The sequence below is a fragment of the Haliotis cracherodii genome, unplaced genomic scaffold (assembly GCF_022045235.1).
Source record: "Haliotis cracherodii isolate W230 unplaced genomic scaffold, xgHalCrac1.p SCAF_9, whole genome shotgun sequence".
Lineage (NCBI taxonomy): Eukaryota > Metazoa > Mollusca > Gastropoda > Lepetellida > Haliotidae > Haliotis > Haliotis cracherodii.
In genome coordinates this window covers 49,207,485-49,233,961 of record NW_027266343.1, presented here as the reverse complement: position 1 = coordinate 49,233,961, position 26,477 = coordinate 49,207,485, and the positions used below count along the sequence as shown (strand labels likewise).

General features: G+C 38.3%; 1 protein-coding gene across 1 annotated transcript in view; it reads right to left on the bottom strand.

The window, feature by feature from the left end:
* LOC139452368 (uncharacterized) overlaps positions 1-26,477 on the bottom strand; it is an 80,790-nt gene that overhangs the window by 40,898 nt on the left and 13,415 nt on the right. The gene's annotated exons all lie outside the window — the stretch shown is intronic.

The window sequence follows — 26,477 nt, the reverse complement described above, 5'->3', positions numbered from 1 at the left end:
TTCATTAAACATGAAGACAGAAGTGCACAGTTTATGAATATATCTCTGGTTCAGAACCATTTTCAGTCAGAATCAAATTGAATACAATTAACAATGATAAAAGCAGCATATCTGTTTCAACATGATTTAAAATATACTAAATCACCGACTTGTATATGGGTCTGTGACTAAACTAATAAGTTGTGAAAGTTAATAATCCATTATTTCTTAGATAGTTCCATGCTTCAGTTTAAAATGGACACCCCCCTCAGACACTGAGTGTCTCAACGCTGAGTTGACCAGTCCTTGTTATATCCCCTTAATGATGAACACCAGTCAGGGAAACAACAAGAAACATCATAAATATTTTATCAGTTTGCTCCAAACATAAAATAGTATAAGTTTTTTATATAAATATAGTATTTAATAACATTTTAATTATTTTTCAAATAGTATTTTTTTTAAATACAAAAAAGAATTTAAAATAGTATTTTAATAAACTGATTATTTTGCCATAACACTTTGAACAAAATAATGAATAGAAATATACATACTATATTCACACATGGTCATAGACATCTAATTTGGAAATATTACCATACAGTATACAGATACATTTTAAAAAATAGGAAGTTATTGAACTAGAAGATTGGTACATGATACAACTTTGTACCTAACACAAACTTTCAATATCAATTAGCTACTATCAGTCAAAGTATGCTAAAGGTAATTAGCTGAATAGGAAATCACCTCCAAGCACATAACTATTTCCCTGTTTATTGCCAAAGCCAAATGATAAACAATCTTATCACAGACAATAACCTAAATGCAAGCCTCACGCTATAGGAACAGGGTACTCAAATTACACAACAAATCCCAAAAAATATCTCCCCCCTGCACCAAACTCATATGTCTATATAAATATACAAGTACACCACCTTTCTACTATAGGGATCAGTTCCATCACCTGGCATACCTATGTCGTTAGTCGTAATTAGCCGCGGCCAGGTGACATATGGACAATCGTGGGGAATGGTGCCGATAACAGGGAGATAGTTGGCCGGTCCCTGTCTGTCCCTGCTTACAGGGTTCTACATTCCTGGGTATACACAGATACAGGTCTATTCACGGTGGGGTGTTTTGTCTCCGGTTGGACAATCGCCAAACAGTATCGAAGAGACGTAGAAGGACCAGTGCCTGTATGGGTTGAATATTCTGGCTCTTGGCTTTGTATTCCAAGCAGGGAGTAAATCAACTCAAGTGTATTGAGGCAAAAGTTTTATTTAAACTTGTTTTTTTAACCCCCCGATCTAAAAGGGTAAAATATTGAAATAAAACACTGTTTTACTGTAGCTCACAATATATAATTACCACCTGTTGAAATACTATCATAAAAACTTCTAAATATAACGAATTAGTACTTTTTTTATATATATTTATAGCTTCCGTTGTGATGCAGCTGTCAAATCAGTTTCAAAAGAGGTGGTTATTGTGATTTGATACATCTGATTGACCAATCAGAATCAAGTATTTATAAATTATGGTAGAATTAACATTATTCAAGACATATTAGGGTGAGACATATGGAGAATGGGCCCACACTTGAGCCTTGGCATCATAAACACATTAGTCACTTAACCCATAGTGTGTCATACAGACCCTGAAACAAATATATCCAATACAGCCCATAATGTTTGGCAAGTCTAGATTACTGCAGTATCTGAAAATGAAGAATGTCTCCAGACTTCTTTTTATTATATTTCACAACTATAATTTAACTGATTTTTTTCTGTAAAAATATGTTTATTTCAGAGACTTGTCTACTTAACCCACTACTCCTCGGGACGATAACTAAACTACACAACTTTGGATGGGCTTATTGCTATTATTCCATGATACAGAAACACATCTCTATAAATACATATATGTAAATGGGACGAAATGTCTCAAAATCCTGATCATAAGTTGAGTAGTATAAGTAATGATCCATAGCTGATTACATCCAACCAACTAATAATTTAAAAATTTGATAATATAAAAATGTTAAATACATTTTTCAGTCTGTTTATTCTGTAATTGGTCACCGGAGTAGCTGCAAGGTTGCTGAGGTGGCATTCAACACTAATCACTTTCAATGATTGAAATAGTAAGTCAGCGAGTATGGTTTTACGCCACTTTTAGCAATATTCCAGCAATATCATGGCGGGGGACACCAGAAATGGGCTTCACACATTGTACCCATGTCGGGAGCGAACCCGGGTCTTCGGCATGACGAGTGAACGCTTTAACCACTAGGCTACCCGACCTCCCGAGTGATTGAAATAACAGTCCCAAATGACATCCGCAGGACATATAGATGTCAGCCAGTCTGATTAGGTACGGCATTCTAATACATTTATTAGAAACAGAAACATCACTGGGATATAAGAAATATCCACAAAGTAAATACCTCTGTGTAAGCTACAAGATCCTAATATTCTCATTGTGGTAGTATGACATTCCAGTTAATGCATGTGTGTCCATGTAGAAAGGAAATAGTGTCACAATTAAAGAAAACTGGGTGAGAGATTTGCTCTTGTGTTCTGACTGATAGTAGGAATGTGTGTTTGTATAGTGTATACGATAAATAATGTAGGACCAATCTCAGCGTTGAATGAAGCAGGGTAGGTTATAGCAGTTATTACACGCCCCGTATTAAGAGGTCAGACAGGTCAATGAGAAAAGTGGGTCTGTGTTGAAAAACATGACGCTGCCAACCCCTTTTGGTAGGAGTGAGTGAGTATTGTTTTACGCCGCATTTAGCAATATCCCAGCAATATCATGGCGGGGCACACCAGAAATGGGCTTCACACACTGTAACCATGTCGGGAATCGAACCCAGGTCTGAGGCGTGATGAGCTGACGCTTTAACCACTAGGCTACCCGGTCGCCCCCCTTTTGGTATGAGGGATTCGGGGGTCTATTAAGAGGGTATTCGGTACGCACCAGAGTTGTACATAAGAAACAAAGAAAATTGTATTTCAGAAGCAGATTCAACATTGAAAAAAGGTAAGATGGTTTATGTTAAGATTTCCCTTATATATTTTATTTTTGACATATTTTATTAGTAATTAAAACTTTAAATTGCACACTTTTCTCAATGCTTTTGAGATTTGTCTTAAGTATTATTCGGGATTCAGGGGCAAGGAATGAGGCTCAGAGTGAAACAATTGATGGTATTCAGGATTCAGTGGGGAGGGAGTGGGGGCACCCTCAAACATTCTCTAGCCATAGTTAATAAAACTTAACAATAACGTAACGTATGTTATATTTGGGATTACACTTTTCAGTAAAGTACAGATTCTAGTACTTTTTGTGGGTGAAGTCCCATTCAATGTATGTTCTAAGCTATACACAATCAAAAAGATGTTTGACAAAAGCACATTCAAAGACAGAGCTTTAATCTTTAACTTGTTTCTTTTAAATTTTACATAGATATTTTAAAAGCAACATTAAAACCATTTCATTCACTCAATTGTCCATAAAACCAGAACAAACAGGTCTGAGGAAAACATGCATCAATCTATGCATTGCTTTAATTCTCAGATGAAAGGTTGTCCACATGCATAAATTCTACATATACACAAATGACCTTTATGGTAGCCTGACTATCAAAGAGTGACAGAGATCCCTGATAAACATCATGCTGACAAATTGACCCCTCAATCCCGCTTTAAAGCCTTTAATCTCTCTTGTACAGTCCGTACCTTCACTGTGTTCTGACAGACTAACCCCAGTTGCTGGGATTACAGTGTGGGGATTAGAAAACAAATCATTATTTAATCGCCTGTCTGTCTAAACACGTAAACATCCACAGACATTGTCCCGAGGTTTAATATCTGTTGTAAGGCTTCGAATTCTGGAACTGTTACATTTAAATCTTTCAAAAAGTATTATGTACTTGGTGTACAGATTTTGTTCCAATAAGATTCCTGACCTAAACTAAACAAAATGGCAAAAAAATAATATTGCAAGCCATCTCCCTAAAGATCTGCAGGGAGAAACACAAGATAAGACGAACCTTTAAGATGAAAAAAGTATGTTTCTTGGGTAAGTCAAAAAGTTGAATCCCTTCCCATATCAATCAACTTCTGGAGTTGCTTTCATCATTTTAATTTTTGAAAAGACAAAGTAGGAAATAGAAGAGTGTTAATTATATTTTGAAATTTTAAACAAGCAACAACTGAGGTCAATTATGGGATGAATGTCTTGGACTTGGGAAGCATATGTATGTATTAAACTGCCTGACAAAAGAAGGCACACACTTGAAAACTGAATTTGACTTCAAAATTGCAAACGTTATCAAGACATTACTAGACCGATACAGTTCCCGAAACAAATATTAAGTCCAAACCACAACTATGATAACAGTATCAAATACATCACCATCGAATAACCATTTCTTCTGCGTTTCATTTTTAGCCACCATCAAACATGGGTGTATAAATTTGTTTAGCACTGAATTTTCAACAATTTCTGTTTTTTTCTGCAAGAGGAGCATTTTTGTGATTTCATCTTTAATTATATCAATCACTAAAACCTTGAAACACAGATTCATTTGTTCTGCCTTCGTGGCCTGGCTGACAAGAGGCCAGCGTCATCAACCAGTTTGTGTATAACTGGCGTGATTGCTAATTTAGCCTTGTTATAAAATACTATATTACAGAATAACATCTAGCCCTATATTTCATGACAGGCAGCATTGTAAGCCACTGAGTAGTCACTGGGTCAGGCGAGTACAAACATTACGTTGTGAAAGTCAATACAGAATTAAGATATGAATCAATACATGAACATAATATAGCAATGGGACAGGTGTAGACTAGTGATGGAGCCACACATTGATAATCGTCACAGTGTGACACCCCTGGTATTTATACTGATAAAGATAAATAAGGAACACTTAGTTTTAGACAGGAATATTATTTCTACATACTAATGCATGCAACTTGTATTGGTAGCACTTGCTCACTTCATGATATACTGATGGAAATAAATAAGGGAACACAGTAAAATGATATGCCATCATGGGTTCCCAGTCTTATACCAAATACATGTAGGAAACAATGCACGCAAACACATCTTAACATTTGATTCTGACGTGTTGAATTTGTATGTGCTCTATTTCAAACGTACTGACAGTAAAACTTATTTCCCTGTATGTGTCATTGTTCCCTTATGTCTTTCCGTCAGTATATCATCTCTTCAAAAAATAAATATTTATTCCCACGAAATATATAACAGCAGGTAGGAAATAACAGAATGACCTCACATGACCAGAAGGTATGGGACCCTATAAACATGAGTGATGGTGGCCTTCATTATCTCAAGTCTTATCTTAATGGTGTGTTAACCCCATTATAACATTACATTACAGGGTTAACATGATAAACGCAAAAATCTTCTTTTTTTTAAAGTATTCTTCAAATAAGTCAAACATACTCTCTTTGTCAAGCAAGAATTTTCCACAAAAACTATTCTTGAATTGGAACTTTTTGAATATAATGTCTCAGAAACTGAGAAAACATTGTGTTAACTCCTTAATATGGCCTAACAACTTGCTACATTGTATATACAGTATATACTTCATGCATACCACTGTTTAACATACATTCAACATGGGCAGCTTTCCTCAAGTCAAGGTGGACTTAAATAACATCATGTTTAAAATAGCTTGCTCCAGAAAACAACAACAGTTTCAGACAGGTAATAAACTTTAAAAACAGTTTAAGTCATGCTGTGCTGACTTATTGTTACACCTAATCAGCATACTTCAAGCACAAGTCATGATCTGCAGTCCGGGTAATAGTACATTAACCTACAGTAGTTGTCCAATCAGCTGGAAGAGTGGGCACCCACAATGCTCATAATGTCACCCTAAACTGCTCTTTTTATATAACTAGTGCTTTCACAATTCAGTTCATCAAGTAATGGAGAGGTGCATTAATGTCATATATTATAAGTATAGTATGCTTGAACCAAACATACACATATTTATTTTGTGGCAAAGGGAAAATATAGTTCACATTCCACTCAGGAAAGCACTGAGTGATGGGTGAGTGAGTAATATTCTTAGACAGGTAAATAAAAGTTTCATTTCTTGCATTTGGCCTTGTTACAGGATGAGGAAAGTGGAATAATTTATGGGAAAATGTGGCCTTGACTTATCATATTGATTTTAAATATTCACTAAAGAGTGAACACAATAGAAGCATTATAAATTCATTTCATAAAAATGTATAAAGGTTTTCATTGCCTTCTCTGGTCTGTCAATACAACAAATAGTACATAGCTATAAATCTGATTAAATCATATATATATTACATTGTCTTCACTGGTCAATGAACACATTTAATTACATGTATGTATCTGATAGAACGAAATACATCTGAGAATTACGTCTGAGAATTACGTCTGAGAAACCAATACATGAAATCAGCGTAAGAATATGCATATCGAGGAAAAATAATAAACAATCGCAAATATATGACAAAACACTTTCTGGAATTAAAGAGTACCGTTCAGTGTAGAACATGCATCAAAACTTTCAAGCATTGTCTGTTTACCCTTAAATATACAAATGTATTGAAAAATATTTATATTGATATAAAAAATACTTTCTCAGAAAATAACAACAGAAAAAAGATCTACTTACTGAAATATTTTTCAACCACACAAGCCGTGCCCCGAGCTGAAACGTATATATTGGCTTGTCACACTCCTTTCTCCTGCAGTCTTAATTGGGAGCCCGCCCACTTCAGAAATAAACGTCAATGATGAGAATGTGAACAGATCCCAACAAAAGGTGACTTTCTCGACCGCCTCAACCACAATAGTTTGTCCCCTGATGGATTATATTGCACCTGACCTTTGAGAATTCCTCTAATTCTGTCATGGTCGTATTGTTAGAGACAGTGTTTGAAGCGCAAGTCGTGAACACACTCAAGTCTAAATAGACAACCCTAAACAAATTCCCGCAATCAAACTTAACACTCGTAGGAGCTTTCACAAACTTTGCTTCTCTACTGAATGTAAATACTCAAGGGTGATCATTTTCCACATTTACAAACATTCTTGTCTTTTGATCATACTGCCCACACTTTGCACCTGATTGACCAAAACGGCGGTCACAAAAACGTTAACCGGTGCCCTATAGGTTCGACCATCTCAGAACTATGCTATACAATAGGTAGATTGTCATCCCGCACTGTGATATTTAGATGCTGCAATAATGATGACCTTTACACCTTTGGGTCAGATGTCCAACAAGGTCAGTTTGCTTTTTGGACACAATTCAGAAATACTGAGGTACAGACACTTTAATAAAGTCTTTTATAGGCATTTAGAAATTGGAAGACCATGATTACATGACGCTTTTTATGGATAGCCACTTCTTTTATTCTTTGTCACGACGTTTCAGAGCTACTTCTTGCTCCTTCATCATTTAATATTTGAAGTTTTGGCCATTTGCGTGTTCTCTTATCCTATCCATGTAAATATACCATTAACATTTTGAAGTAAATACTGTTTAAAGTGATTGAATTTTACAAGTTTATTATTGTGAGACAGTCGGTATGAATACCTATAAGCAGTCATAAAATTGTGACTGGAAAGGCCCTATTGTTGCTGGCTAATCAAAAACATACAATAAAAAACCTCATGATTTGTTTGTTGTTTAACGCCACAATATGTAGTATACCAGCTATATGATGGCAGTCTGTAAATAATGAAGTCTGGACCAGACAATCCAGTGATTGACATCATGAGCATCGATCTACACAATCGGAATACATTGACATGCATCAACAAAGTCAGCTAACCTGACCACCCGATCCCGTTAGTCGCCTCTTACGACAAGCATAGTTGCCAGTTACGGGAAGCATGGGTTGCTGAAGACCTACTCTCTACCTAGATCTTAACGGGTCTGAGACTAATTAAGATGAGAAGATATTAACATTATTGTCAGATCTGAGGTGAAGCACCCTCACTGCAAGATGTTGTCCTTCTTGTCTACTCAGAGAACATGATCAAAAATTAAAAATTACTTGATCAGACAAACACCAAACTGACACAATCATTTCATTTCCAAAACTTGACACTGACCAAAATACTGACAGTTCATGAATACTTCCATACATATGATGACTAATTATTAATGACAAAAACATATTTATATTTTATCGAACACAAATAATTGATATACACAAAATCTCATATTAGAACATAAGATCTGTGCATGTCCTGGCCTATGGGGCTACTGGGTTAGACACAGCTGGTTGCAGGAGGCAATCAATGTAGACAGGCTTTGTGTGTCATCGTACCCTGGTGGCGTGGATCGCTATTCACAATATCAATCACTAAGATTGTCGGGTTTGTACTGCGGTTTGTACTGTGGTGCGGTTGGGTACCCTAGTGGTTAAAGCGTTGGCTCGTCACACCGAAGACCCGAGTTCAATTCTCCACATGGGTACAATGTGTGAAGCCTATTTTCTGGTGTCCCCTGATGTGATATTGCTGGAATATTGCAAAAAGCAGCATAAAACAATACTCACTCACCCACTCACTCACTCACTCACTCATACTCCATTTTTCACAGGCCGCAGTCATATAGCTGAAATATTGCTATTTTCAGTGTTAAACAAACAAACAAACAAACACATTGTCCATGATCTGCATCAAGAGGAGTCACAGCGGAAGATCCTAGCTAGGTCATGTGACAGAACATACAAAACCCAAGTATCCATCACGGCACACATAAACAACAGATTGAAACACACAAATTTCAAGTTCAATAAAAAAATCAACAAACAAAACAAATAGTTAAAAAATTCCAAGTAGGTTGAGAAGCCGGGTCATGTGACTGTTGAAGAGGATCTACTCCCTTCCTGTGTTGTCTGTTATTCTGCTTGATATTATATTCCACTCGTCACCCGATTCTGGCAAGATGATCACCAGTATAGCAGCTATTTGCACTGATGTTCAGAATTGCACCAATGTTTGTCTGAGCTTTGACAAACAGTTTGAACAATTCTGGTCTCAGCCACAACAAACATGACACCTTGGCTATCTTTACACACCGATTATGACAGTTAGATTCCAGTTTTCCCTCAACTTTGACAATTTGATGTGATGTTGAGAAAATTTCGTCTCTATTGAAAACTAATATATGAATTTGTTGCTGAATGGTGCTTCTGTTCTTCTTAATAAAGACGGTGGGTATCAGATTATACTGCACACGGCGCGGCACCGCCAATATTTGCCCCGCACACATACACGCAACCTCTCACAAGAACAAGCTCCTTTATTCGGAGATTATATGGTTGATAACAAAGATGTGAACTGTTATTGTGAACAAACAGAACATAACAGGATATCATACAATTTCCACAGATAACATACAGGACATGACAGTCTTCACAAATGACACAGCAGCCTCAATTTCCCAACTATCTGTTCTCTAACACTATGCTTATAAAATAGCTTGTTTGTTGGTTTGTTATTTTAAGCCATAGCAATATTCCAGCTTTGTGATGACAGCCTGTATATAATGGAGTCTGACTAACCAGTGATTGACATAATGAGCAACATCCCTTTTGTGGAATGATGACTGCTATCAACCAAGCCTCTTCTGACCTGACAACCATTGACGTGACCGCCCAATCCACTATGTGGGCTCTTATGACAACCAAGCCATTGACCTGACCACCCGATCCACTATGTTGCCTCTTATGACTACCAAACCATTGACGTGACTGCCCGATCCACTATGTTGCCTCTTATGACAACCAAGCCATTGACGTGACCGCCCGATCCACTATGTTGCCTCTTATGACAACCAAGCCATTGACCTGAACACCCAATCCACTATGTGACTTCTTGTGACAACCAAGCCATTGACCTGACCACCCAATCCACGATGTGGCCTCTTGTGACAACCAAGCCATTGGCCTGACCACCTGATCCACTATGTGGCCTCTTGTGACAACCAAGCCATTGACCTGACCGCATGATCAACTATGTGGCCTCTTATGACAACCAAGCCATTGACCTGACCACCCAATCCACGATGTGGCCTCTTATGACAACCAAGCCATTGACCTGACCACCCAATCCACGATGTGGCCTCTTATGACAAACAAGTCATTGACCTGACAACAAATCCCTGATGTAGGCTCTTATGACAACCAAGTCATTGACCTAACCACCCAATCCACGATGTTGCCTCTTATGACAACCAAGCCATTGACCTGACCACCCAATCCAAGATGTGGCCTCTTATGACAACCACGCCATTGACCTGACCACCCGATACACTATATAGTCTCTTGTGACAACCAAGCCATTGACCTGACCTCCTGATCCATGATGAGGCCTCTCATGACAAGCAAGCCATCAACCTGACCACCCGATACACTATATAGTCTCTTGTGACAAGCAAGCCATTGACCTGACCACCTGATCCACGATGTGGCCTCTTGTGACAACCAAGCCATTGACCTGACCACCTGATCCACGATGTGGCCTCTTGTGACAACCAAGCCATTGACGTGACCGCATGATCCACTATGTGGCCTCTTATGACATTCAAGCCATTGACCTGAACACCCAATCCATAATTTGGCCTCTTGTGACAAGCATAGTCTTGTGAGGACAATTCTAACCCTATCCCCACAGGGATCTGTTTGATAAAACTTGATTACAGACAGAGTTCTGTCACTTTAACCCATCTTTCCTTATTAGAAGGAATTATGATAATCAAAGCCACGCAGTCCCTTGCCTGATTACAGTTTTAAAGTCAATATAAAAATGTCCCTAACATTAAAACATGATGCTCATCAATTAAATCTTGTCAAGTTAAAACATCAACACTGGTAATGATACCATGCTTGGCTATGCATAGTTTTTATACATGCTCATATCTTGATAGCAAATTAAAGTCACAATACAATGCATGATACAATCTATGAAATCTCATCACTTGACAGGTTGTTTGTTGTTCAATGCCACACTCAGCAATTTTGTGAATTGTCACAGCTCTATAAAAAGGCCCCAGTTGGCCCCTAGATATAGTAAATACCGGCAGACGCTCCGCCAAGATTCCTCACTGGAACAGAGCTCTGATCAGCTCCATTCTTTGAAACCAAACACACAAAGACAAGATTGAAAATAGTACATTACAATCCATTGAGAACTTAATCATCTATAAATATTCCACGGACAAAATGAGGGCCTCATGCATAACTGATCCGGAGGATCGAGTACTTACTTTAATGTATAATTCATAGGTCTGCCTGGTTTTCCCTCCGTTCACGGCACCGGTTCCAGCATGTAAACTCAGTGTTCTACATCACCATCATAGGTTCTAGTCCACTGACTGTGCAAATACATCTCCTGTACAGATCAATTGTTGGACCGGAGCCGCTCTTCAGGATATGTAAGATGCCATTCTACCCATACATTCCCACATAGATCATGGAGGCGTCCGACATTGATCTGTCAATATGTTTATGGATATTAAGTGATATTGGTGTGGAAAATAACTTTCCTCTACTGGTCATGAGCAACAATAACATCTGTAGTATGTTTTACCATTTTTTCCAATGATTGTGTAATAGATGGTTAATTACCACAGAGTAACCTCATAGTGACAGTTCCAGAAACGAGCATGGGGGAGAGAAAGGACACATTGAGATATTTTATTCAGTTTACTGAAGAGGAACCTGTGACCTACATTTCATACCTACTTTTAAACCAAGTTCACATTCACTACGATGGAGCTTACAGACCGAGGATAATAATCAGAAAAAATGTGGGATTCAAACCCCAGACCAGAAGATCTTGGCTCAGCAAAGAGATGCAAATGGATAGTGACAGATGTAACTTAGGCCAGTGGACCATGCATACGCTATGGTGTCTTTATACATACATGACACATGACACAATTATTGAGCGTTCATACGCCAATCTCTGTCACAAACAAATAACAAGAAATTTCAGAACCCACAATTCTGCATCCTGGCACAGTTAATGTACCCGTCATTTCTTATAGGGGTGGGTGGGTCAGAGGGCACCAGAGGAGGGTGACCGAAAAATAGGACAATATCTAGGAGAGGGTCATAAAAAAATACACATACATGTTTTGGGAGAGGGTCATATCAAAATGGACATTTTATAGTATGATAAAATATTAAGTGCTTTTTGATTTTGTCTTCTTGGAGAGGGTCATGTAAGATATGTATAAGGACATAGGGAGGGTCATCCAAAAATATGACAACCATAGCTCCCACAGGCTTTATTATAAAGTTGATTTAATAATATAAAACTTATTTGTTTGAGACCGTCATCTAGTCTAACCAGTGAAAAGAATCTGGCTAAACTCCGGCAATGTCTGACATATTGATCTGTGTATCATTGGAAAAACCTTCAGGATAGTGACAATAACACAGGTAATTTGAGCAGACGATTGATTCCATGATCAAAAGCCGAGAACTGCATGGAGTGATGTGCGGACAATAATGACAGCTTCACAATGATCAAGAAATAGTTGTGCTGTGTACATTTGTGTCTCCATATCAATCAGAGAGCTTAAGTGAAATATACTTGACAGCCATAGCGTAGAGAGCTTGATGGCTGTGTACTGGTGGGAGTCCGAGATAATTTCTGTGCTGACAGTGTGGTTACTGGATATACCTGTTGTATACTAGTATATATATATACAGAAAACTACGTTCATAACAAACACGTTTATAACAAACTGACAGATATAATGAACTTTTTTTGGTCCTGTCCTTTTGCTGTATACATGCTGTAAATGTGCTTATAACAAACTACGGTTATAACGAACTAAATTTGTGGTCCCTTTGAGTTCATTATAACCATAGTTTATTGTAGTCCGTTTCTAACATATAATTCTCATTTATACTTTTCATCAAATATACAATTTTACACAACTTTGAAGGTTTTCTTTAATTTCTTAAATTAAGTAATTCATGTTCTGTTTTACTTTATATTGTTTGTTAACTCAGAACATACAGTGAATATTAGCCCATACTTCTAAAAGGTATTGATCCTGAAGAAATCCCAGATGAATAATTTTCTATTTTGTTTGTTTGTTTGTTGTTTAACGCCGCACTTAGCAATATTCCAGCTATATGACGGCAGTCTGTAAATAATCGAGTCTGGACCAGACAATCCAGTGATTAATATCATGAGCATCGATCCACGCAATTGGGATCAATGACATGCATCAACCAAGTCAGCGAGCCGACCATCCTATCCCGTTAGTCCCCTTTTACGACAAGCATGGGTTGCTGAAGGCCTATTCTACCCCGGAATCTTCACAGGTCGAATAATTTTCGGGATTTAATAAGTGGACATAGATTCATATAAGAGACCGACTATTTGATACATATATTTGGATTAAAAATGCTTGAAAAAAGTAAATATTGAAATGAAGAAAAGAATTGTCTGACACCAAAAAATATTAGGTTCATATCAATTAAAACAAATTCTTGATTTTCAGCTGTAGCTGAAAAGAAAGTCTCCATACAAAACTCAAGGCACACCCCCGGTAATGTATTCATCATTTAGAAACATGAAAATACTTACTTCAGATCACATTTCAACACAATATGTGATGGTTGCAACACAATTTTTAAAAGCTTCCTATGAATTCAAAATGGCCTGACACCCTTGGTAATCCAACCATGGTTTCATCTGCATAATGAAAACTCTGCCATCAGTTCAAACTATCATTTACAAAATGAGTTGCGATGACGTTGTGTGACGTGCATGTCATCCCTGCTCAGCTGACATCATTCACACGGCAACCACTCATGTGCATCCAGCTGACACATCCCTTGAGATGCAACACGATTAGCGTCAGTTGGCTACGGACATTGTGAACAATGCCGTCTATTGAAGTATACAACCCAGTGATGTACTTCATCCCCAAGTGAACGACAGACTCACACTACAACACTTGCTACAAATCCATCACTAGCTTTCAATAAATAGGTATTTTTAGGTACATGTCTTTTCACTGATTACAATGGGTTTTTTTTGTTTCCATTCTTTCTGGCATCAACTGAACTGCTTTGACATCCTGCTAGTAACACCAGCTAAACTTAGGACTCAAACTACACTTTCAGAATGTGTATGCTATGGAACAGATATTCATTTCATGATTAAATGTGGAGGTGTTAACAAATAGTCTCTGAATCCATGAAGAACCATCCTCTGTTGTCCAGGGCATTATATCTGTTATAGTAAGGACACCCTGGACCCATTCGCCACCAGTGCATCATGTCATGTCTTCATCTCTCCTATCTCTAACTTAGCCACCATCAAACAAACAAACAAACAAACAAACAAACAAAGGCATTCTCTCACTCCTGGGTGTTATTTGACTGCTAGATTTAGCACTTGTCATCTGGACTGGGCTACAAATGAAGCTATGGTGGTAGATGGTTTCCGGGTATTTATCCTAATAGAATGGAGTCATAATACATTAGATAATTGTGGATGTGTCTTGAAATGTATGTCATATCTTAGGGCAATTGGCATCTTCCAGGGGCAAGGGAGTTAACTGACTATAAAAGTCCAGTTTCCACCCTTGCCGAACTTGGCTGCAATTTCGTCTATTACAAGTGTCTATTACAAGTTCTGACACTTCTATTTCGAATTCCACCTCTGATATCACTTGCTTTTGCTTCAACCAAAATGGCGGTGCCCAGTGAAGACGATCAAGATCTATAGTGTAATAAAACAGGTCTTTCTTTGCAAAGCGCATCAAATCACGTGAGCACCTTAATAAAAAACATGAAAAGATATGGAAAATGTCTGTGGACTCTAATGTGATGGAACACATGCTTTGCAAATCCTGTAATTGACTGAAATCTGCACAGCAGTTTACGAACTGGGTGTTTATTTCGGTACGCGATATTGATTGGACTTTGCATAGACTCAGCCAAAATATAACTCAATAATTACAGCCTAGTTTGGCAAGGGTGGAAACTGGACTCTTATTGTCATTAAATTCCTTTGCCTTGGGAAAATGAAAACTCCCACAATGCACTTCTGTATAATATATACCATTGATTCTCATAAAACTCCCACAATGCACTTCGGAAAAAGGTATATACCATCGATTCGCCAAAAACTCCCACAATACACACAATATATAATCAATTTTCATGTTTCTTCCACAATGGCCAACTGTATGTTACTTAATACCCTGCTATCTAAAATATGTTCCCCCAAAGTTTCCCCATGTTCTGAAATGTATCTTACCACATATCAATCCCGAAATTCCATTCGCCTTGTCCGCTGTGGTAGAGAGGGTTGTACACTGCTGTGGCCATGTTGTACACACGGGATGGATACATTGACACAATAATTACCCAGTTGGCAATTAGGCCACAGTAGCTTGTACACAAGTCTTTGCATCATACTTTAGTGAGCAGCCAAGCATGGGATGATCGATATATGGGATTACATAGTTCTGTACAATAACCTACACTATGACATACATAGATCCATTGTGTTTCACTTGGTGCATTTATGAGTGGGTTCGGTTGTATATATTTTAAGGATGATTGTATAAATGTTTAAAAAACAGGAAGTCAGTGAGGGCATTCAGGGTGGCCTGTGCATGATGGCTCCCAACATGATCTGTTTGTTTGTTGTTTAATGCCGCTCTCAGCAATGTTCCAGCCATGTCGATCTGTAAATAACTGAGTCTGGACTAGACAATCCAGTGATTGAAATAATGAGCATCGATCCATGCAATAGGAATACGATAACATGCATCAACCAAGTCAGCGAGCCTGACCACCCGATCACGTTACTTGCCTCTTACGACAAGCATAGTCACCTTTAACAGCAAGAATGGGTTGCTGAAGACGTAATCTGGTCTTGTCTTGATATGGCTGCAGAATTCTCAGAAAGCTTAAAAAAGATTCCCTCACTCACTCTGCATTATGATGCTCTGTGCAGTGCTCTCATTGGGTTCTGACATGCAAACACATCACTCCCTCACTCACTCCATGTCCCAACACACCTGTACAACTCACTCCCTCACTCACTCCATGTACCAACACACCTACAGCACTATGGGATGAGCTGATCAATGACATCAACACACAGGACAAATCACTCACTCACTCACTCCATGTCCCAACACACCAACACCACTATGGGATGAGCTGATCAATGACATCAACACACAGGACAAATCACTCCCTCACTCACTCCATGTCCCAACACACCAACACCACTATGGGATGAGCTGATCAATGACGTCAACACACAGGACAAATCACTCCCTCACTCACTCCATGTCCCAACACACCAACACCACTATGGGATGAGCTGATCAATGACGTCAACACACAGGACAAATCACTCCCTCACTCACTCCATGTCCCAACACACCTGTACAACTCACTCCCTCACTCACTCCATGTACCAACACACCTGTACAACTCACTCCCTCACTCACTCCATGTCCCAACACACCTGTACAACTCACTCCCTCACTCACTCCATGTACCAACACACCTGTACAACTCACTCCCTCACTCACTCCATGTCCCAACACACCTGTACAACTCACTCCCTCACTCACTCCATGTCCCAACACACCTGTACAACTCACTCCCTCACTCACTCCATGTCCCAACACACCTGTACAACTCACTCCCTCACTCACTCCATGTCCCAACACACCTGTACAACTCACTCCCTCACTCACTCCATGTACCAACACACCAACACCACTATGGGATGAGCTGATCAATGACATCAACACACAGGACAAATATCACTCAGCCAGGGCTGTCACAAGTGCCAGTCCATCAGTGGGTGACAGGATGAAAGTCTCTGATGCGTTGACAGTGTTGTACTTAATTGATGTAGTATCACAGGTAATGCCTCACTATATGCAGGGACAGCATCCTACTCAGCTGCCATGTAGGTGGTACATGGAAAAATTGCTGAATAAACAGATTTTTTCACAAAACAAAACTCTTTTTTACACAAAAGAAAAAAATAATATTTGCAATCCTTTTTTTTATTGCAAATGTGATTGTGTTGTTGGGATTTATAGATTTTTTTCATATTTCTATATCAATACGTCAACATGTTTTACTTAAGTGAGCAAGTGAATGAATGGGCTAATGTGTCAGCCTGTTTTATGTCGGACAACGTACTGACGGAACTACCGGTAAATAAAGCACACTCATACCAAGCGTGCTGTCTTCTTAAGCTCAAACCCAGGTATTTACATCGGTATTTACCCAAATGTTACTGTATTTTAAATTCAGAAAAGCATCTTACCACATGTTCACATAATCCCTGTATTCACAAAATCCATTAGGTGTGACTTTTTACAACTAGCGATTGTCCACGTATGTCAAAGAACAAGCTTCCCTATGCACATACACATTTTTTAAACCAACAATCAAAGCAAAATAACTTCAACTAAATTAAACCTCATTGTAGGAGCACTTATATGTTGATAAAAAAAGAAAGAGATCATCAACGTTTTATAATACTTATTCCTGGAGGCTTCCCTGACGAAGAGCCCTGCTGACAAGCCATCGAATGTGTTATAGTAATGTCACATATTGGCTATCAAACCACTGATTGATGCTGTACAAACTGGGGGCACGGGTGGCCCAGTCTTCTAAGGCGCCGCGATTGGCTGTGCAGAATTGCATCCCTTGGGCACGCTAGAATCCTATGATTGTGGGTCCGAATCCCAGTTCGCCCCGATTATGTTTCTAGGTTTGTCAGCACCATACCTGTGCTCATGGTAAACATTTGAGACCTGCATCACTTTGGGCTTTCCTCCCACATTAAGCTGACACGCCGCGATATAACTGGAATACTGTTAAAAGCGGCGTTAAACCAAAACTCACTCACTCACTGTACAAACTTACTTTCTGATGTTGCCTTCCTAGCTTCCCAGTGCCTGAACTTTGAACTCTGCGATGCCATGTTCTGATTGGACAATATTTATATTCAGTCACAGCAAGGACAACACAGGACAGTCATAACCCACTCATCAACAATTGGCCTGTATCCATGACAACAAGAATTCCTGGTAAGAGCTGCCTCCAACACAAGTCCTGCCGTGTCACAAGGCAGTGAGATCTACACCAGGTTCAGGGGGTATGAAAATATCACTGTCCAATTACTGTTATAGAAACGGGAATCATTTTCCCCAACCTGTTGGATATGATGTTGAAAGTTTATACCCCCTGTGAGGCATTTGTGTAGCAAGTAATTTTATCTCCACAACTCCCCATACGTCCATTGTTTGTGAACCTCTTTCACTGACAAAGTCCCAGGTAAACGTTCCTTATCGTTTCACCTGAGCCATCGAATCTCAAGACGAGTCATTAATCACCTAAGTGTCCACAAACCCATACGAGCTAAACTCCAGAAATCTCTAGGAATCCTAGCATTTTGTTCATTGTCTTCAGATCCTCTTTTAAACCATTGCACTTGGACAAGAACACATTCAGAATGGACTTTCTTTATGTACATGTGTGATTTTGTCACACTTGGTTACAAAAGTGGCGTTTAAGAGATTGTAAGCTTCGCCATACCAATCAGTGGCAGTAGCAGGGGTTGTGCGATCATGAGCGTGTGTTTTCTTAAGGTGACGGCAGCTTGGAGTCTACGTGAGACTTGGTACACAGGCGGCAGACAGAAGACACAATGTCTCACGTCTCCCCAGCACCTGTTTACTTCGGCTGTAGCACTGTCCAGGTAGACGACAGGTGAGACAATCTACCTGTGTGCAGGTTGGACAGAGGTTGTCTTATGCATCTGGCACCATACTGGCAAACAATGCCGTGAGGCTGATTGAGGGAGGTTGTCACAGTGGCAGGTGCAATGATTGTGATGGTATTGTGTTGACCCCTCGGACCAACATGGCACCACATATATAAATAGAGAATCTCACCCAAGTGTCTTTGATATCGAATATATCAAGACGAGTTGATAAAAAAATCACTTATGTCACTTTTATCAACGAGTGTTGATATGTTTGATATCAAAAGACACTTGGGTGAGATTTTATTTATCCCCCAACATCATTCTTCCAACTTTTTCAGTTTGTAGACAGTAATAAGCAGTGTGTTAAGTGTAAAAAGTACTGCTAACAGCTTCAGTAGCAGAGCCATTAGTGATGTCATTTGATTGTGACGTCATGGTAACAATCAAGTCACAATGGTCTGCAAAGCATTGTGATGCAATTTCAGTGCAGTGATATTTACAATGTAGATATCGCTTGATCTTACCCAAAGGAAAATCTCCTGTGGGAGCCAGTTTGGGATGATAAACACACATACTCAGACATAATACACAAACATTGATTGTTGTGTCTACATTTGAGAATGAACAATTTACTTTTCTTAAACAAGACTAATAATTTTTATGTCATCACAAATAAATACACATACTAAATAAAGTAAATAAACAAACAACCACAATAATATTTGTTGTGTCCATATCAGAGAATGGGTAGTCTCATTTTCGTATTCTATACAAATGATCTTAATGTCGTCTAAATAAATGCACTCAGACATAATACTCAATATTTATCATGTCTATATTTGAGAATGGGCAATCTCATTTTCTTTTTCAACACTAATGATCTTAATTTCATCCCTTATGTCAAATCTCAGATGTATTATCTGGTGATAGTGTTAAGGTTGTTCAAGACATTTCTACATCAGATTACACCTGTAGTTGACAACTATACCAGTATCTTAGTACTGAATTGAATGCCTGGCAGAAAACTGTTTCCACCCATAACATCAACAATACATGCAGTGACTGATTGACTAACTCTCATTATAAGAATTAGTTTCGCAGCCATGATCAGCTGATCCTATCACTGCCAGAACCTCTTATCTGAGGTGGGACATGAATAAAACTGTGTTCCAATCTGGTGTCTATATATGCTCTACAATCTGGTGTCTATCTATACTCTACAATCTGGTGTCTATCTATGCTCTATAATCAGGTGTCTATCTATGCTCTATAATCAGGTGTCTATCTATGCTCTACAATATAGTGTACATCTATGCTCTACAATCTGGTGTCTATCTATGCTCTATAATATGGTGTCTATCTATGCTCTACAATCTGGTGTCTATCTATGCTCTATAATATGGTGTCTATCTATGCTCTACAATATGGTGCCTATCTATGCTCTATAATCAGGTGTCTATCTATGCTCTATAATCAGGTGTCTATCTATGCTCTACAATATAGTGTATATCTATGATCTACTATCTGGTGTCTATCTATGCTCTATAATCAGGTGTCTATCTATGCTCTATAATATGGTGTCTATCTATGCTCTACTATCTGGTGTCTATCTATGCTCTATAATCAGGTGTCTATCTATGCTCTACAATATAGTGTATATCTATGCTCTACTATCTGGTGTCTATCTATGCTCTATAATCAGGTGTCTATCTATGCTCTATAATATGGTGTCTATGTATGCTCTACAATAAAGTGTCTATCTATGTTCTATAATCAGATGTGTATCTATGCTCTACAATCTTGTGTCTATCTATGCTCTATAATCAGGTGTCTATCTATGCTCTATAATATGGTGTCTATGTATGCTCTACAATAAAGTGTCTATCTATGTTCTATAATCAGATGTGTATCTATGCTCTACAATCTTGTGTCTATATATGCTCTATAATCAGGTGTCTCTCTATGCTCTACAATCTTGTGTCTATCTATGCTCTACAATATGGTGTCTATCTATGCTCTACAATCTGGTGTCTATCTATGCTCTACAATCTGGTGTCTATCTGTGCTCTACAATCAGGTGTCTATCTATGCTCTACAATCAGGTGTCTATCTATGCTCTACTATCTTGTGTCTATCTATGCTCTATAATCGGGTGTTTATCTATGCTCTACAAACTGGTGTCTATCTATGCTCTACAATCAGGTGTCTAGCTATGCTCAACAATCTGGTGTCTATCTATACTCTACAATATAGTGTCTATCTATGCTCTTTTAATCAGGTGTCTATCTATGCTCTACAATCTGGTGTCTATCTATGATCTACAATATAGTGTCTATCTATGCTCTATAATCGTGTCTATGCTCTATAATCTAGTGTATACCTATGCTCCACAACTTGGTGTGTGTGTCTATGTATGTGTGTATGAGTGTGATGAATAAATGTAACATGTATTCGGGAAGGGTTCGGGTGGGTGAATTGAGTACATTACATGGTACATATTGTCAGAAGAAATTAATCTTAATTGGACTACTGTTTTGAAACAAATGCAAGTTTGAACAATATCCACATGAAATTATTGCGGAAGTTAACAGCCCTAAAGTTGGGTTACATCCCATATCATCCATCTGATACTTCCTGAACAAAGTCAGAGTTGGTGCTTTGATATCAAAACATTTGACACAGATAGTAACACGGGACACGGAGATTGTTGGACTTGCATGTTGTTCAGGCGCACACTGCTGCTCCAGAATAACAAACAGAACTATATCACCTAGCGTGTATATAGATAATACAGCACCTGATGGAGTCGTATAGCTCCTAATCACCTGGTGTTTATATAGATAAAATAGAATCTGATGGAGCCGTATAGCTCCTAATCACTTAGCGTGTATTGGGATAATATAGCACCTGATGGAGCCGTATAGCTCCTAATCACCTAGCGTGTATTGGGATAATATAGCACCTGATGGAGCCGTATAGCTCCTATTCACCTGGTGTTTATATAGATAAAATAGAATCTGATCGAGCCGTATAGCTCCTAATCACCTAGCATGTATAAGATAATATAGAACCCGATGGAGCCGTATAGCTCCAAATCATCTGGTGTTTATATAGATAAAATAGAACCTGATCGAGCCTTATAGCTCCTAATCACCTAGTTTGTATATAGACAATATAGAACCTGATGGAGCTGTATAGCTCCTAATCACCTAGCATGTATATAGATAATATGGAACCTGATGGAGCTGTATAGCTCCTAATCACCTAGCATGTATATAGATAATATGGAACCTGATGGAGCCATATAGCTCCTAATCACCTGGCATTTATATAGATAATATGGAACCTGATGGAGCCATATAGCTCCTAATCACCTGATGTTTCTATTGATAATAAGAACCTGATGGAGCCCTATAGCTCCTAATCACCTAGCATGTATAAAGATAACACAGAACCTGATGGAGCCATATAGCTCCTAATCACCTAGTGTTTCTATTGATAATATAGAACCTGATGGAGCCGTATAGCTCCTAATCACCTGTATTTACACTATACAGCCCCTGAAAACAGTACAACTTCTACTCACATGAAGACATGGTCCTGTATCATTGCCACAAATTAATTTTTTCATGCTTGACAAAGGCAGCATGAGGAAGAGTTTTAGTAATCATTAATCATTAAAACGTCATTTATCAATCGATGAGATTTAGTCAACAATTTCCTGCAAACTATTAAAGTTATATGGATGAAAAATATTGAAATGTAACTTTATCCATTCCTACTTGAAAACTTCCCTCCATAATGTTTACAGTTAGGACATCATATTTGGAAAAAAATAAGGCCACTTTTCTTGAATCAATATAGACATGCTTAGGCTTCCACTAGAAATAAGAGTACTGGCACTGCTGATGAGACTATGGTAATGTTTGAAAATGAATTCAAACTGTTCAACTGTGTTTAATCTTGTAGTATCTTCCATTCAACATAGGGCTGCAACAATTCACCGATACCTATGATATCATCGATATTTCAATTGTCAGTTTGTGAGATTGCGATACCCAATAACTAGAAGAGGAACAAACAGAGTTACCTCCCATAATGGCAGAAGTAGCACAGCGCCACCTTTAAGTATGGCAGAACACAAGGACTTGATAGCTGAGGATGTGCCGACTTACATTTAATAACCATCCCTTCATTTGAACCTGTTTTGTTCTTGTGGTTTTCTTTGTTAAAGTTTTTGAGATATCAATACATAAATGAATGGAGATAGCGGTTTTAGAGTTGTATTTCAAAGATTTCATCATTTCTTCCTATATGATGTGGTGTGCAGTAGTATCGACAGTCTGTTTCGTGATACGAATCGTATCGCAAGATACCAGATGATACTCAGCTATAATTCAACATCAATAACACTATCATATTTTATTTCAACAGAACATTCTTTTCAAAAAGGGAGACTGGACCAAGTCAAGTCTAATATAAACACAACTCTCTATCTACAGGCAAGTCAGTGTGACCTCAGGAAACCCGGGTTGTACTCGTGTATAATATGAAGCTAAATACGGGGAAAGTTTAATATCCACCCAGGTGAAATATATTGAACTCTTTGCCTGCTGGAACAGAAGGGTGGTGTGTATCATGAAAGGTTGGTTGTATATCCATGTATAAATCACAGGAGCAGGCAGTTTAATGGTTGTGGGGCCTATTCCATAACACATTACTGTAACAGTGAGAGGTCAAGTCTAGCTGATAACATTGTCAATTGCATGGGAAGTCAATAACTTTATGACTTTCCTGAGCCAGGTTTTCATCAGTTGTCATTACAGGATTATTCAAAGCTGCTCAAGAAAATGAACACCATTTTTTCAGCACAAGTATACTAATGGAAACAAATAAGGGAACAATGACACATACAGGGAAATAAGCTTTGCCGTCAGTACATTTGATATAGCGCGCCTACAAATTCAACACGTCAGAATCAAATGTTGAGATGTGTTTGTGTGCATTGTTTCCAACGTGTATTTGGTAGACAAGGCTGGGAGCCCATGATGGCATATCAATTTACTGTCTCTAAAACTAAACGTTCCTTTATTAATTTCCATCATGTCCATCAGTATATCACTTAAGTCAGTACTAAATGGCTTAAGATAAATTAATATTTTGTAAGTTACATTTTCTATTGTCATTCATGTTCTACTGCTTTTGAGTCTATAACTTTTTGAAGTAATATAAACAACTCAAAAGAATTTAAAGAAAACCCAATGTATATATTACTATAGTAAATCAGTGAGTGTCATGCCAAGCCTTGGCAGATTAACTTTTGTATTATGAAAGAATCAGGTTTCTTAACTTCTTTTGGGTAATATATATGGAAATTAGAATATTTTCAATGACACAATCAGCTTTGAGAATTTCTTTTCAGAACAGGTTGATATAACATAGTGTCGCACTGTTCAGAAAGTCTATTTTTAGTATGTTTATCTGAACGCTGGTTTGTGAAGTAAATAGCTGACACTATATGGGACTACGTTGTACACAACACTAAGAATCTCACTCCCGGCCATCAATTATATATCAATGAAGCCACCTGAAGCTTTCCTGATGAAGATCATAGTTGAAAACCAACATTAAATCTGAACATACCTGGCTAGAGACCATTAAACACAGGTAACACTGTTGCAGTACACCTGGCGGCCAGGTGTGCACAGGTATGTGGAGATGATCAATGCAGTTCACTGCAAATTTCATTCAAAACTTTCTAAACTCTACTGTCTAGAAATACACCTTGGCAGGTGTTAATAGTTATATTGTTTATTCCCTAATGAGGCCAGCGGCTCATTATACAAGTCCATCCATTCATCCATCCATCCATGGGACAGAGATCGCCAATCTGTTTGCTCAATGATTGTTTGTTTGTTTGATTGTTTGTATAACGCCGCACTCAGCAATATTCCAGCTATATGATGGCGGTCTGTAAATAATCGAGTCTGGACCAGACGATCCAGTGATTGACACCATGAGCATCGATCAACGTTGCCTCATGATATGCAATAGTGGACAGTGTTACTACTTTGGATAATCAATGACATCTATTAATGAAAATCTTTTGTGTTAATATAAATAATATATATAAGTGCTAAAAAAACCACTTTTAAGTAAAGACAGATTTGAGCCGGAGAATAGCAGTTTAAGTTCTTGCTAGCTTGGATGGATACAGGAAACTGTAAGTTGTAAGTTGTAAACTGTAAAGCCATTTAATGTTTATTACTAGATTTTAATTAGTAAATTCGAATTGGCTTCTATACACAAAGTTTTCATGTTTGAACGAGTTCTAACTGTACATGCCTTAAATTGTAAATCCATTTAATCTACTTTCATATCTTAAAAATATCAGAATAGCTAGAATAGCTTTTTGTAGATAGAGATTTCTTTTAATCCCTTGAATATATCAAACAATTTGTTATTTTGTTTTCATTGGAAATAGACGTTATACCTCAAAGATATAAAATCTGATAGCAGTATCATTAAAAAAAGTCCCCTCTTAACCTCATCAAAGAAAACCTAAGCGTGTACCACATTCAGAAGGGTAGGTAACTCCGTAATCAAAATAGTGATTTCAGCACATTTAACGGTTGTGGAACAGGCAATACAGTAGTCTACTCATACTACCGTAATAAGTCTATTCTATTATTTAGCTAAAAAAAGTTATAATAATATTTGAATTTCAGTTGTTTGTATGACAATAAATAATTAATGATCACATTTCAGAAGTGTTTTTTATCATAGAAACTAGGTCTGGGATGGGTAGCTCAGGTACTCGGGTCGGGTAGGTCCTGAATAGGACCCGGTAACCCACCCGTGGTTATCATGTGATATATTTTTTATGGCAATAACAATAATATTCTATGGTTAGAGTTAAGTACAAGTCGCTAATGTTCGTATTTCTTTCTGACTAAGTGCACATTCCTTCTGATTTTTATATGTAGCAGGGCGTGGAGTCATCCCACAGATGACATCCTTACCTTGTCAGCTTGCTGACGGGGTTAACCTCTTTGGTCATGTGGACAAGGCGTCCGACCTCTGATCAGAAGGTCCGTGGTTCGAATCCCATCACGGGACTCGGAAATTTTATGGCCGCTACATTGGCGCCCAACGTGGGGCTGAGCACGTTCATATCAAATTTGAGCAAAATAAGCCTCAGTACCCTACTATGCGGCCCGGGACGTGCCTTCTGTTGACGGGGGAGTATGTAGCAGGGCGTGGAGTCATCCCACAGATGACATCCTTACCTTGTCAGCTTGCTGACGGGGTTAACCTCTTTGGTCATGTGGACAAGGCGTCCGACCTCTGATCAGAAGGTCCGTGGTTCGAATCCCATCACGGGACTCGGAAATTTTATGGCCGCTACATTTGAGTAAAGACAAAGATTTAGTCAACTTCAGATCGTTACATACTATATCTAAATACTTTTTGCCAGGGCTCCTGTAAAAAAATTCCCAAGGGAACATTTTGTACCCAACTTGAGTGGGTACCGGGTAGGGTCGGGTAATAGGGGGTCGGGTACCCGGGTAGTAAATTTAGACTTGTCCCAGCCTTAATAGAAACAATGAACATATCTTTATATAAAGCTTAACATTAACAGACAATACTTATATAAATGCAAATTTATAAAT